The sequence below is a fragment of the Oculina patagonica genome, chromosome 2 (assembly GCF_052425735.1).
Source record: "Oculina patagonica isolate OP01 chromosome 2, crgOcupat, whole genome shotgun sequence".
Taxonomy (NCBI): Eukaryota; Metazoa; Cnidaria; class Anthozoa; order Scleractinia; family Oculinidae; genus Oculina; species Oculina patagonica.
In genome coordinates, this window is record NC_135759.1 from 9331330 (window position 1) to 9343415 (window position 12086).

The 12086-nt window shown below is 38.2% G+C and overlaps 1 pseudogene; it reads left to right on the top strand.

Moving 5' to 3' along the window:
- Positions 1-291: 291 nt before the first annotated feature.
- LOC144642882 (uncharacterized) overlaps positions 292-12086 on the top strand; it is a 37409-nt pseudogene continuing 25614 nt past the window's right edge.

The following is a 12086-nucleotide window of genomic DNA, read 5'->3' on the forward strand; positions in this document are numbered from 1 at the left end:
CAAGGTAACGGATGAAGCGTAAATTATTAGAAAATCGGACTGCATTGTTGTACTCAATTGTTCAACACAACCAATGGGTTTTTAAATCAGTGGGTGGTTCTGTGTCGTCACGAAATGCTATCGTATTCATTTTGTTGACATTTCTGAACTGTTTTAACCTTATTCTGTCTTTGCTTTTTCTATCAAGTAAAAGACGTCCCTTGGAAAACCTCAGCAATACATTGTTATTAATAAAGTAACTTTGAATCCGTATTAGGCGGTATATTACATTATTAGCATCCATTAAGAAAGCGGAACTTTTTAAACAAAAGCAGAACATTTTTTTCCGCTTTGACCGAATAAGATATTGTTGTTAACCCCACGCTCATGACAGTCAAGGCTGCAAGCTTTGCAAGCTAAAGGTTGCAGGCACGGACGAGCCATGAACAAGCTTGTGCTATTTTGCTGTCTTGTGATTTGTACAAAAGCGTTCAAACTATCTGACAAAGCACTTCTCGAAGAAGGTAACATACCTAATGACAACTTTTTATATATATATATTTTGCATATAATTTAGTAGTTTTCAGGATAAAGGGTAGCAGGTCATGTCATCCCATTGCGCGGTCGCGCCAAGTTTCATCACCTCAATCCATGTCACGTCGCCCCAAAACTGAAGTTACACCGCCCCAAACCCTAAAGTCATGTCACCTTGAAATGAGTTCAGTCGCCCCCTAACTAAAGTAAGGTCTTCCAGTGTTTGAAATACCTTATATCTAGCTGAACTTGTGCAAGGAAAAAAAAAGCAAAAACGATCTAGTTACGCGAGTCGCGTAAAGCACTGTAGAAATTATAGTTATTTGGATGTTTTAACTTGCTATGTTTCGTCTACACGATATGAGTTGTTTTGGCTATATCGAAGATAGAACAGACGAAAACAAATATCATTTAAGTCGATGATACGTATGCGCTGAGTGTTTATTTACTATGCATTTACTATGCATAGAGCGACAAAATTTATTTTCTTCGATTGTCAACACATTTGCGATAATGGACCAATTTTCCATTTATACAGGAACTTAAAGGCAAGTATAAATATAGCAAACAAAACCTAAACTCATTTCAAGTAAAGTTAAAGCGTTCTCTGTAATATTTAAATTTGCTACATGGCAGCCAACATATTTACTTTCTTTCTTATTTCACATGCTTGATTTATTATGTTCATTAGGCGGGTTCGCCGTTGTGATATTGACCTTAGAGCCCGTATTAGGTCTCGAAGAATTCAGTTTACTTTCTTTGATTTAAACCTTGACTGAAACAAATATTTTTTTTTCTAAGTTGACTAGCAAAATAAATCTTGTATGTGCATAGATCAAAGACCTTTTAAACGCTATGTAACTGGACTCAACAGTTGGGCCTGAAGTATTGCGAATGTTTTCAGTAAAGATCAGTGACAGAAACGAGGAAAGTTGAAAGATTTGAACATTTTGTTTCGATAAGTTGAAACAAACGAGAAAATTTGAAATTTGTATTTGGATAAGTTGACAATGCACAAAAATCATTTTCAAGGGGCGTACATGTCTAATTGCGCAGGCGCAACAATTTTTCCGCATTCAGAAAAAAACAATGGTCGCTAGGTGCAGTCGTGTTTACAAATCGCTTTTAATATGAAGTCGTCTTTCGGAGGCCAAGTGTGCAAATCAAAAAAAAAATTCTTTTGAAGGAATTGTACCCTCTTAAAAAAAAATAAATAAATAAAAAAACAGTCAAAGAACTAAAAAACATGTTGTTTTGTAATGCGCGAAAGATGTGGAGTTCAAGAGAAGATGAACTTAATGTATGCTGACAGTGCTGTTACTGAAACAGAAATAGGAGCCTTTTTGGTATAGGGGCAATATTATTTCGTCGCAATTCGAGTTGTGATTATTATCATCATTATGATTCAACTGAGTGATCTGCTTTAGTCCTATCCAGTGTTTTTGAACCATTACGATATTTCCCTTGATTTGAAATTTGTTTGTAACAAAACTATGTAAAACCGTCATGACCTTAGAACTTTAGATTTTACTGTAAATGGAGTGGTAGGAAAGTTAAAAAAAGGTTTGACCAGATGCGAATTACGCTTCTTTAATTACCAGCTTCTGAGGATGAGATGATAGAACATGTCAATGGCGCGCTTGCTGGAGACGAAAGTCCGCTAACAGAAGATGAGAATAAAAAACAGGCGGACAGCAATAATGTGTCAATGGAAAAGTTTCTGATCAGTGGCGAAGAAGTTGGACCAGAGGATGTGGAGTTTGATCCTGCTGAAGGTCCAACTGATACAGGAACTGTCATTGATGGTGAGCAAGGAGATGAAATGCATGAACCAGCCCGAGATCAGGCTCTTTATGGTAAGAACTAAAAACCTTTATTAAAGACGGGAGAATAAACGTAATCAATGAGCAAATGTTATTTCTGTCTTTCGACTTAGACCGGTTCCCCGATCAGAAGGTAGCGGGAAAACTTGTTTCTGTTGGGTTTGCTTGCGACTAAATTGATTGAATTCATTTTTTAAATAAAAAAAAAAAAAGATAAAAAAGAAAACCAATTTTACCTTTGAAAATAAGGTATCACATTGTTTAAAAAGTTACATAAAAACTGCACTTATTAAAGAAAACATTAATGGGATGCTTGGAAAGTAAGTGATCATGATCAGAGAGTAGTTAGTAAATCTCTTTGTTTATGGCAGCCCTTAGAAGTGCAGTCATGAAAGCCAAAGTTGCTGTAAATAATTTCTTCTTTTAAATTTTCACGGCTTTTCAAAGACAGATATACAAATCGGATCAGTAAGAAAACTGAATACAAAACATTTTATCATTTTGTTTCCTAGGATGGACAAAGCACCCATTTAGCTGGTGCACGGTTCAAGGCAGGACGGAAATATCCAGAGACAGAAATAATCCTATAAATTTTACTGAATGTCAGAGACGCTGTGAAGTCAGGCAAGGATGCAAAGCAATTGAATTCTGGGAGACATACAACTACGCGTGTTTCGTCTGTACGGATACATCGAAAATAACGCCTTACACAAACAAGAATGATCTGGCCTATCCTGCACATGTCTGGGTGCAAAGTAAGACTTATTTCAAATACTATATTCCAAAAGAATAATAATGGAAATCAACTATGTGCAATAAATGTAATTTAAATTCCAACGAGCTCCCCCGATCGGTTCTATGAAAAGAAAATTGAAAGTTTTGGTTTAAAACGTGCGCTATTAAAATATCGAACGGTAGTTACTTATGAAAAGTAGTTACTTAATGTGAACGGCAACACGTTATCATTACACTTGCACGATGTCGTCATTTAACTACAACGTTAACTAAATGAATTTATTTCATTTTTTAAAATTATTATTTATATTAAAATCTTGAAACACAGGATACAAGGCTGAAATTTAAAATTTTGAAACAACAATGGGATTTAGATGACACTTATAATCAGCAAGAAAGAAACCGGAGAAACAGAAAGGTTCTGGTTATTGTAGTCATATCATAAACTCTTACGACTCTAAATTATATTAACGACAATTATAGTCAAGATAAAAACAGTAATCTTGTGGAATTTTATTATTTTCCTGCCTGGGTGGCCACGATGTAAACGTACATAGATGAATACATAAAGAAACTAAAATGTAATTAAAGTAGCAGTCGCTTATACAGCTAGTTGCTTTTCTCTCTTCAGATCCAGCCCCCCCAACAACGGAACCACGTAAGTAATTGTACTAACGAAACAAAGGAGTGTCATTTTTTAATGTTATTAAAAAAACATTTACTGACTACCCTTGCAATAAGTCTGGCAATGGTGTGAGACCACAAGGAATTCAATTCACTCTGATAGATTTTTACTATCATGAGGCAAAATCAGACAAATCGATATTCACTTCACTACTTTATTTTACGCGGAGGCCTCCCCGAGGCTGAAAAATTGTCTGACAAATAAGAAAGTTGGCCGAGAAGTGAAGCATCGAGGGCAACTGAAAGTTTTAGGCCAAATGCATTATTTACAAAGGTGTTATCCTACAATAATACCAAGTATTCAGAACCTTTCTTTCTTTGTTTTTTTTTTTTTTTTTTTTTTCATTTAGAACCCTTTGATTAAATTCTACCACGTGCTTTATCGGGGATGAAAAGAAAAACAAAGTGTTAGTTACGGCGTTATTGCAGATATCAAATCGGAAAGTTTATATTTATCAATTATCCTTTGACATTGCGCGGGATATCGCCTGATACTTAGCCGACGAGGCCGATAGCCAAGTTGGCTTAATCAGACGATATTCCGCAAGATTGAGCAGGATAACTGTTTTATAATTCAACAATTTGTCAACGAAAAACGTTTTGCAGCTAGAAAAAGACGGAAAACAGTGGTTATGCAGCGCTTTGCAAGACTTCGAACAAACCTTGGCAACCTACAATAAACCTACTTATATTGCAGGATATCCGTTAGACCTGTTATGTACGGATGACGAGTAACAAAAACATTGTGACCATGCATATGTGGGTAATGCGTGCATTTGTTGAATAATAACGTGTGAGAACTGTTTTAATTTTTTGAATCGCTTGATGTATTTTTTTTTAACTGCTTGATGTGTTTTGTCCAGTGATAGCACACGGACATATATGGTGGGCCATAATTTCCGGTAGACTGTAGGGTGGTTATATTCTAAGTATAAAGTTGAGTAATATGTGATGTTGAATATTCATCTAGCATTTGACCCATGCAACCCTGGCAGTTACAAAGAACTCAACACATACGACCGTCTTGTGGGAAACTCTGATCGAAGCTCAGTGAAATGCATGTGTGATCAGCGAGATCTCGCCTTGCCGGGCTGGTATCGCTTCACGGGTGAGGCTGGTGACCATATACCAACTAAATGTCCAAGCACACTTCGCTGTGGTACGCATGCTCCAGGATGGCTGAATGGATCACATCCTTCGGTCGCAGATGGTGAAGTCACTCGTGAAGTTTGTTATCATTGGTCGAACGACTGTTGCCGATGGAAAAATGACATTAAAGTGAAGAACTGTGGGAACTTTTACGTGTATGAGCTGCAAAAACCGCCTGCATGTTCACTACGATACTGCGGTAAGTAATGTTTTCATATATTGGCTCGATTTTCAAACAGTACTTGCAGTCCTTATATTTACAAAAGGAAAATATACTACTATTAGCGTAGCTAAAGCACGCATTGCAAAAACATACTACCTAAATTTAATTTATTTCTGTAGAAAATACACCATATTTACTAAATTTTATGAATTTATGCTCCAAAAACGGCTAAATTATGCCGAGGCAGTGCTCGTTAGCACAATCCGCCAAGGCCTACCTTACATGATAATACAAGCAGTGTTTCTAATTAAAATGAAACAGTTCCAAGCTAGATGGCTGAGCTGGCAGTTGTTTTTTAAGGGATTTCACAGTGATTATCTCTTACTATACAGGAGAGCCCTCTGAATGTTCTGATCAAGGCCACCAAGATCTTGATCAAGCTGATCGTGCAATGGGTAACGCTGACCAAAAAGTAACGTAAAATGCGATGGAAGAGCACCAGATAACATAGTGTCACCTAAGTGGTATCGCATGACGGGAGAGAGTGGTGACCAGATTCCAGAGGCTTGTGTTCCCATGAGACGTTGCGGTACTCACACTCCAGGTTGGCTTGATGGTAAACACCCGAGTGTCAAGGAAGGTGAAGTGATTCGTCAAGTTTGCTACCACTGGTCAAACAACTGCTGTAACTGGAAAAACAACATAGCGATCCGAAACTGCGGCGACTTCTATGTGTACAAGTTAGAAAAGCCTCCCGCTTGTTCCTTACGTTACTGTGGCAACAAACAAGGTAAGAATTTATCTTTACTCTTCTTGGTGAGAACGTAGAAACAAAGCAAACGCTTACCATTTCAAAGAGGGTTACAGATGGCTAAAGTAAGCTTTTGGATGTGCTGGATTTGTAATCCGGAGGTCCCGGGTTCAAGCTATCCTCCCTGCCACTAGCTGGATATCGATTTGATCTCGGCCGTCACGAGTTCAAATTTTCGAACACGCTTAGTATATAGTCAACTGGTATATCTCCATAATTTCGGGTTTTTGACCATGTTATTATTCATTTAAAATATTAGTTACTATGCCTGAAAACTACCTACAACGAAGCTAAGTGCATTAGAAGTATTAATAACATTTACATTTTACATTAATATTATATTGCATTCATTTTGTTGACATTTTATTTCTACTGTCCAGATAACTTAAGCTTTATTCTTGTTCTCTGCACTTAAGTAAATGCATTGAATCATATTTTATCTAGGTTAATGCGGATTCTGATTTCCTTCGAGATTCTTCGCAATCGAACAACTGTCAGCAATCACGTGAAAAGAGCCTTCAATAGTGTTTACAGGTGTTTGGTATAACAAAGATGATAACACTTATTCGAATAACCTTGTCTTGGTTTGACTTTAATTCAAACTTTGTAATCATTTTCAGCACCCACCACGCTGCCACCCACCACAACACCACCGCCAGGTAAGGACATTGGACGTTTCTCGCAGCTCATCTTATCAGGAGTTTCATGTGACACTGATCTAGTGCGGCATTACTCTACTTTTTGTTTTCTGTGTTGCTGGATTGCAGTCGTCAATGTTAAATTTATAATAACTAGCTCGTTACAACACTCCTCGTAAAGAGAAACTCGTCAATTAATCTTTTCCTTAACCCTATTCAGACCGGGGGGGGGGGGGGGGGGTTTTGAGGCCCGCGCTGACTTTGAACTTTTATAACTGTTTTAAGATTTAACCAAACGCTGCCAAACTGTTTGAGTTTTCCTAAAATTTATCTGGCAACAATTTGGTAGGTTTGAATGATGTGTCAGGAACTTGACATCACCATGGCAACGGCATTTTGACAGGGATGTTTTCCCAAATTTGTAAATTTGCGTGTTTCTGTTAATAAAAATCAACTTAAATGGAATTATTTTTACATTTTTACGGGTTTAAAGCACATTTTTATTTATTTTGAGTACTTTGCAGTGATTTTGGGTGGTTTTCTGGCATTTTGGAAAAATTTTGAAATCCAAGATGGCGGATCCAAGATGGCGGCTGTTTTGACATCATGATGTAATTGTCACGTGATGTGACGTCACCATCCCACGTGACATATACCAAAAGAAAGAGTTTCGGACAAACAATATATCCTATAAGTTTCATGGTGTTTGCTTAAATATTCTGGAAATATATTCCCCCCCCCCCCCCCGGTCTGAGAAGGTCCAAAAAAGCCCGGTCTGAATAGGGTTAAATTGAACTTTGTTGCACAAAACCTAACTGAGTCAAAGCAAAAAGTACTCGGTAAAATTGATAGTGATGAAAAGATAGTGACAGAAAGGAAATCATGAGCTTCAGGTGTGTTTCAAATTAAAATCCCGGAAAACAATGAAAGAACGAAGCTTGTATGCAAGCATGAACAGAAACAACGATAATTCACATACCCAACAGTAAGAAATTGCAATTTGGTCGCTAAATGATCTGTTTTTACTCAAATAGATGAATGTAAAAATTACCAAGTCCTAAATTCAGCAGACCGCGCTATAAGCAACGATCTGCAGAACAATGTAAGATGCGATCAACGGGACCTGCCTGGACCAGGATGGTATCGTTTCGAGGGGGCTGCAGGAGATCGCATACCGGATACGTGTGTTCCCATGAAACGTTGCGGTACTCACGCTCCAGGTTGGATTGATGGCAATCACCCGACACAAGCCGAGGGTGTCGTGACTCGTAAAGTCTGTTATCATTGGAGCGGCAACTGCTGTCTTTGGAATAACAATATAAGAGTGAAGAACTGTGGTGCATATTTCATCTACGAGTTACAGAAGACACCAGTTTGCTCACTTCGTTATTGTGGTAACGCCGGCGCTGGTAAGTTGGCATGATGGGTTCGTTCAGTGTTTCAGTAAAGAACCAAAAATCAGGTTACGGTTGTGGTTAATGAAACGGTTAAGGTTAAGTCAATGAGAACGCACCTGCCACTATCCAAGACACTATCCAAATATAATTAAATAAATTGGTCTTGCATTGAATCATATTTCATCTAGATTAAAGCGGATTCCGATTTACGTCGAGCTTCTTCGCAATCGAACAATTGTCAGAAATCACTTGAAAATAGCCTTCAATGGTGTTGAAAAGTGTTTGGAATAAAGAAGATCAAAACACTTATTCGAACAAGCTTGACTTAATTTGACTTTAATTCAAACTTTGCATTCATTTTCAGCACCTACCACGCTGCCACCTACCACCACACCACCGCCAGGTAAATAGCACTGATTAGAATTAATAAACTTTTAAGTTTTGTTGGTGAGGAAATTGGATGTTTCAAAATCCTGGGAAACAGAGAATGAACAACCTTATTAGGCAAGCATGAACAGAAACAAAGTTAATTCACATATCTGACAGTAAGAAATTGTAATTTTGTCGCAAAATGATTTGTTTTTACTCAAATAGATGAATGTAACAATTACCAAGTCCTAAACTCAGCAGACCGCGCTGTAAGTAACGAACTGCAGAACAATGTAAGATGTGATCAACGGGACCTGGCAGTACCAGGATGGTACCGTTTCGACGGGGCTGCCGGGGATCGGATACCGGACACGTGTGTTCCCATACAACGTTGTGGTACTCATGCTCCAGGATGGATTGACGGCAATCACCCGACAAAAGCCGAGGGTGTCGTGACTCGTAAAGTCTGTTATCACTGGAGCGGCAACTGCTGTCGTTGGAATAACAATATCAGAGTAAGGAACTGTGGTGCATATTTCGTCTACGAGTTACAGAGGACACCAGTATGCTCTCTTCGTTATTGTGGTAACGCCGGCGCTGGTAAGTTGGCATGATGCGTTCGTTACGTGTTTCAGTCAACAACCAGAAATCAGGTTACGGTTGAGATTTGGTTACGCGAATGTGTTAGGGTTAAGTTAATGAGAACGCACCTGCCACTGTCAAAGCAGTTATGCTTTTAAGTGTAAATAGCAACAAAACAACACAAAACAGAAATAAACAAAATCATGGGAATATTGGTTGAGTAATATTCTTTAAGACGACAGTACACTCCTCGTTGATCGTCTAGGGTAAATAGAAGTCAATGTCATTAATTTTACAATTAAATTTTCAATGTCAGTGATGAAACGTAACAATAGATGCTAGTTCTCAGTTTGTGGGTTTCTAGACGATCTCTTTTTCTCGCTGAAGTTTCCTGTTATGCATACCAAATGTTTGTTACCAAATTTAAGTTCAATTATAACTTTTCTTTAAGAACGCCATTTACTTTCAGTTTAAAGGCTAAACTTTAACGACTCTAAGACTTAACTTGCAGCCTGAAAATGTTTTTGTTGATACAAAATGGGGTAATTTTTAACTCTAAAAAGCAAAGCTGAATTATACTGTCTGCTGATTTGTCTCGCTAAATTCTTGCTTCTCTACCTGCAAGGTGCCATGTTCTTAAAGAATTCCTTTGAGTTGTTTTTTATTAAAAAAAAAAAAAGAATAAAATGGTCATGCATTGGATAACATATTCGATCTAGATAAAAGCGGATTACGATTTACGTCGAGCTTCGTCACAATGAAACGATTGTCAGAAATCACGTGAAAATAGCCTGCAATGGTGTTCAAAAGTGTTTGGAATAATGAAGATGATGACACTAATTCGAACAACCTTGACTTAGTTTGACTTTAATCCAAACTTTGCATTCATTTTCAGCACCTACCACGCTGCCACCTACCACCGCTCCATCGCCAGGTAAATAGCACAGATTAGAATTAATAACCTTTCAAGTTTTGTTGGTGAGGAAATTGGATGTTTCAAAATCCTGGAAAACAGAGAATGAACAACCTTGTTAGGCAAGGATGAAAAGAAACAAAGATAATTCACATATCTAATAGTAAGACATTGTAATTTTTTCGCTAACTGATCTGTTTTTACTCAAATAGATGAATGTAGCAATTACCAAGTCCTAAACTCATCAGACCGCGCTGTAAGTAACGAACTGCAGAACAATGTAAGATGTGATCAACGGGACCTGCAAGTACCAGGATGGTATCGTTTCGACGGGGCTGCCGGGGATCGGATACCGGACACGTGTGTTCCCATACAACGTTGTGGTACTCATGCTCCAGGATGGATTGACGGCAATCACCCGACACAAGCCGAGGGTGTCGTGACTCGTAAAGTCTGTTATCACTGGAGCGGCAACTGCTGTCGTTGGAATAACAATATCAGAGTAAGGAACTGTGGTGCATATTTCGTCTACGAGTTACAGAGGACACCAGTATGCTCTCTTCGTTATTGTGGTAACGCCGGCGCTGGTAAGTTGGCATGATGTGTTCGTTACGTGTTTCAGTCAACAATCAGAAATCAGGTTACGGTTGAGTTTCGGTTAAGGGAATGTGTTAGGGTTAAGTTAATGAGAATGCACCTGCCACTGTCAAAGCTGTTATGCTTTTAAGTGCAAGTAGCAACAAAACAACACAAAACAGAAATAAACAAAATCATGGGAATATTGGTTGAGTAATATTCTTTAAGACGACAGTACACTCCTCGTTGATCGTCTAGGGTAAATAGAAGTCAATGTCATTAATTTTACAATTGAATTTTCAATGTCGGTGATGAAACAGTAGATGATAGTTCTCAGTTTGTGGGTTTCTAGACGATCTATTTTTCTCGCTGGAGTTTCCTGTTATGCACACCAAATGTTTGTTACCAAATTTAAGTTCAATTATAACTTTTCTTTAAGAACGCCACTTACTTTCAGTTTTAAGGCTAAACTTTAACGACTCTAAGACGTAACTTGCAGCCTGAAATTGTTTTTGTTGATACAAAATGGGGTAATTTTTAACTCTAAAAAACAAAGCTGAATTATACTGTCTGCTGATTTGTCTCGCTAAATTCTTGCTTCTCTACCTGCAAGGTGCCATGTTCTTAAAGAATTCCTTTGAGTTCTTTTTTTAAAAAAAAAAGAATAAAATGGTCATGCATTGGATAACATATTCGATCTAGATAAAAGCGGATTACGATTTACGTCGACCTTCGTCACAATGAAACGAGTGTCAGAAATCACGTGAAAATAGCCTGCAATGGTGTTCAAAAGTGTTTGGAATAATGAAGATGATGACACTAATTCGAACAACCTTGACTAAGTTTGACTTTAATCCAAACTTTGCATTCATTTTCAGCACCTACCACGCTGCCACCTACCACCGCACCATCGCCAGGTAAATAGCACAGATTAGAATTAATAACCTTTCAAGTTTTGTTGGTGAGGAAATTGGATGTTTCAAAATCCTGGAAAACAGAGAATGAACAACCTTGTTAGGCAAGGATGAAAAGAAACAAAGATAATTCACATATCTAATAGTAAGACATTGTAATTTTTTCGCTAACTGATCTGTTTTTACTCAAATAGATGAATGTAGCAATTACCAAGTCCTAAACTCATCAGACCGCGCTGTAAGTAACGAACTGCAGAACAATGTAAGATGTGATCAACGGGACCTGCAAGTACCAGGATGGTACCGTTTCGACGGGGCTGCCGGGGATCGGATACCGGACACGTATGTTCCCATACAACGTTGTGGTACTCATGCTCCAGGATGGATTGACGGCAATCACCCGACACAAGCCGAGGGTGTCGTGACTCGTAAAGTCTGTTATCACTGGAGCGGCAACTGCTGTCGTTGGAATAACAATATCAGAGTAAGGAACTGTGGTGCATATTTCGTCTACGAGTTACAGAGGACACCAGTATGCTCTCTTCGTTATTGTGGTAACGCCGGCGCTGGTAAGTTGGCATGATGTGTTCGTTACGTGTTTCAGTCAACAACCAGAAATCAGGTTACGGTTTAGTTTTGCTTAAGGGAATGTGTTAGGGTTAAGTTAATGAGAATGCACCTGCCACTGTCAAAGCTGTTATGCTTTTAAGTGCAAATAGCAACAAAACAACACAAAACAGAAATAAACAAAATCATGGGAATATTGGTTGAGTAATATTCTTTAAGACGACAGTACACTCCTCGTTGATCGTCTAGGGT